The sequence below is a fragment of the Atta colombica genome, unplaced genomic scaffold, assembly GCF_001594045.1.
Source record: "Atta colombica isolate Treedump-2 unplaced genomic scaffold, Acol1.0 scaffold12, whole genome shotgun sequence".
NCBI lineage: Eukaryota > Metazoa > Arthropoda > Insecta > Hymenoptera > Formicidae > Atta > Atta colombica.
The window spans coordinates 1,763,333-1,767,597 of record NW_017259206.1 but is presented as its reverse complement, the minus strand read 5'-3'; positions in this window follow the sequence as shown (position 1 = coordinate 1,767,597).

The window sequence follows — 4,265 nt, the reverse complement described above, 5'->3', positions numbered from 1 at the left end:
TATATTGGGAACAAATTAGTTCGGTCCGTTCAAAAATGCATTTATTTCAAAACAAAATGAATGAACAGATCAATTAAAGTATTGTCCATCTGCCTACTACTTTTTCCCATCTCTCAGATAATTTTCGAATTCCATCTCGAAAAAATGACTCGTCTTTGGAGGCGATCCAATTTTGGAGCCAATTTTTGATTTCTGCGAAAGAAGTGAACCGGTGACTTACGAAATCGTGCTGCATCCTTCGGAACAATCAGAAGGAGCAATGTCGGAGAATACGGCGAGTGCGGTAAAACATCCCATTTGAGCGTTTCCAAATATTTTTTTACGACTTTAGCGACATGAGGCCGAGCGTTGTCATGAAGAAGAATAACTTTATCATGTCTTTGCTCGTATTCCGGCCATTTTTCCCGTAATAGAATCGTCAGGTGTCAGCAGCTCATAAACAAGACTCTTTTGGTCCCACCAGATACAGAGCATGATCTTCGAATGTTCAAAGATCATCATGCTCTGTATCTGGTGATGAATGTTTGGTGTTGATGTTGAGGTCGATGGCAACGATTGACCGGGCTTAGCGTAGCATTTTTTCTTCTTGGGGTTGTCATAGAATATTCACTTCTTATCTCCAGTCACAATCCGATGCAAAAAAACCTTTTCTCTGTTCTCTTTGAATCAGTTGTTCGCAAGTGAAAATCGCATTTCAACGTCTCTCAGATTCAGTTCATAAGGCACCCAATTTCCTTGTTTTTGAATCATTCCCATGGCTCTCAATCAGAAACGACTTGTTGAGTTATCCCCAATGATTCTGCAAGTTCCTCTTGCGTTTGACTCTGATTTTCTTCGAGTAATGCCTCTAATTCTTTGTCTTCGAATTTTTTTGGCTGTCCAGAGCGAGGCTTGTCTTCAATGCTGAAATCTCCATCCTTGAAACGTCGAAACCATTCTCTACATGATTTATCATTTATTGGACAGTGTCACCATAAATTTCGACAAACATTCGATGGGCTTCAGCTGCACTTTTCTTCCAATTAAAGCAGAAAATCGAAATCTCCCGCAAATGCTGCTTGATTAACACAAAATTCGACATTTCAAACACAGTAAAAATCAAGGTTTTTGTATGAAACTCAAAGCGATATAAACTGAATATTATTAGCAGATGTTTAACCTCTCTGAAACCGCCAAAATCAGCTGTCATTATGAATCATTCGCAACAGCTGGAGCCATCTTTAGGGAAACGGACCGAACTAATTTGTACTCCCAATATATATAAATATATATTTATATATATAAGAAATAATATATCAAATAACCTCACGTAAGTTATATTGCAAAACATCATCTCTAAGGAAAATTTTACTTGATATAAAATATGTTATGTGTAGCACCGTATAGTGTAATATATTTCGAGTAAAATTTTTTAAAGAACATTGTGGAATATAGCCCTAAACAATATTAATGCTTTTTTCTCAAATATAAATTATAAATAAGAAAAACTACATATATGAAAACTACATATATGAAAAATTACATATATGATATATGCTGTATGATTATCTAGATTATATTATATAAACATATTGTATAAATTATTATTATTCTAATAAGATTAATTAAATATTTTAAAAATATTTACTTTATATGTGCCTTCAATCTGCTTAATATGCTATGCAGCGATTTTTATTATTTTAGTTGTCGTTTGTAATTCCAAATGTATCGGTACGACGTTTTCGTCACCTAAGGGGGGGTTATGTTAGAATCAACGATTATTATCGTGAATTAATGATGAATATCGTTACATATTTATCAATAGCAGTAATATAGAATTGACTTACCCGAAGTCTTTGTCGATCGACGCATTTAATGTCATCGACAACTACGTTGGTAGACGTATAAAGACAGTTACAGTATCGCGCCCCTGAGTTTGTGTGACAGAACAATGCGAGAGATATAATATCGGGGTAACCTATCCTCTTCTGCGCGCACATCTTGATAATAAACTTACTTTGATAACTCAAGAATTCTATCTTCCTCATCAATTTTGACAACATTAGTCTCATTCAATGCGTTTGTACACAAAATGAACGAATGTGGTAAAAAAAATGATGAACGCTCTGCCCCTGTAAATCAAAATATTAATCGTTGAAATTAACTATTCAGGTTAGGATGGCATAAAAAAATGAGAACATGTAAGTGAGGCTAGAATAAATATTTTCTGCTTTAATTTCATCAAAATCGGCGAGGAAAGTAGAATTCTTGAATATTACCCTTGCTTTTATATCTATCTTATTTTATTTTTTTGCTTTTATATCTATCTTATTTTATTTTTTTCAGTAACATAAATGTCAATATGCGCGCGCAGAGAAGAATAGGTTACCTCGATATTATATCTCAAAGACGCTCAAATTGATTGCTAGAGATTTTGACATAGAAAAAAATGTTACGGTTAAATTGTTACAAGCAGAAATAATTTTTTGCCTATCATTATATTTCATTCTAATAATCATAACAGATGGACATATCTTTACAGTCACAACCGTTAAGATTAAAATATATCAATTTTACGATTATTACAATTGTACTATAGTTCTTATAACCAAAAAATGAATTGATGGACTTTTGATCATGGTAACCGTAGCTGTTTTTTCTATGTACGTAATTACATTGGTGATCCAATAAAATTATTTCTAAATTTCTATCTAGCTTAATCTTTTTACTTTTTAGCAAAATTGGATTATAAACGGAAGATTTTGTTGATCTCAACAATATAATTTTTTCTTTTCTGTATAAATTTCAATTCAGACAACTGCGCGCCGATTATTTATAGTTGTAAAACACTAAAATTGAGTACATAATATCACATATTAAAACTGATAAGTAATTTAATAATACTGATGCTAATGAGTATGAAAACGCTGTAAATAATTACTAATTTAATTTCTAATATGTTCTTTAATCTAGAACTGTGTTTCAGGGTCGATAAATAAATGATGCGAAGTTTGCTTGAAACTGGAAATTATAAGATTCACATATTATTAGGCATTGAGACCTGTTTTGATGGTTTTGATCTCCTTTGCCTTATATATGTTGTACACTTTTTGATTTTCACTTACTGTTGTTTAATTTATAAATTAGTTTCAAAAATGCTTGTATGTAATAAGATAAATTATAATTTTACCTTATACTGTACACTGTTTCAAAAGAAAGATAGCGATATTCATTTCCGTGAAACGACATTATGACATTATGTTGAAAAAACATAAACAAGAATTGATTTGCATGTTACTGAACGTAAATGCGATCTGCCGGCTTTGCGTCGGTTTTATTCGGTCACTCTGTCACACTATTCCCGAGAGTTTCTTCCGTTTGTACTGCTCGTCAAACTACACGCTTCGTTATGTATTTGAGCAACTTCTAATGAGGGCGACAACTTTTACTAAATCGATACTTGACTCTGTAGAATCAAATCATCGATAAACGTGATACTTGAATAGTCACACAGAGCTTGCAATGCTCGCATACAGCTACGGTTTAATACGTGCGTGCACTACAAATTTGCATCTGATAACGACAAAAAAAATCTTGAAATTCCGAAATAAATGTATTATAATAATCAGAATTAAATATCTGAAAATGTAATTTACATTTCACCATTAAAAAAACTTTTCCATAATCTTCTAATATCAGAAGAATTATATTTTATAAAATTTGCATATTAAACTTTAAACTATATTTCTCTGTAAATTAAATTTTATTTAATTTCAGTATTTTTTTCTAAACTTAGTTCAAATAGTTTCTTCTTTGATATATTATTATTTTTTCAACATTATTATTTTTCGTGTCATTAGATATCCCATCAGTTTTCGCTAATAAGAAAATCCTTTTAAGAGCTCTATAAAAATTATTTTTAAAAGAGACGACGGTGAATCCGGTGTATTTTTAAATCATACATCTTAATTTTGTGCATAACAATGCACAATATTATATTTGGTGAAAAACCGCAAGCAGAAGCGAAATACTGGTCGATTCAGAATTGACTCGTTTGAGGATAAACGCTTCGGTTTTTCCGACATAGAAAATCCTGCGGTCTCAAGCGCCGACCGGTTTTCTTCTGACCGTGAGGCACGTAATATTACATCACATACTTGTGGCATCCCGCGGCTCCAAAGAGATTCTATCGCCCTTTCTCGATGTCGACGATGCACGCGTATTTTGCAACTCCCTTCGAACATATACAACTCCCTCAATCAACAATGTTCATTTATTTCTTGCTC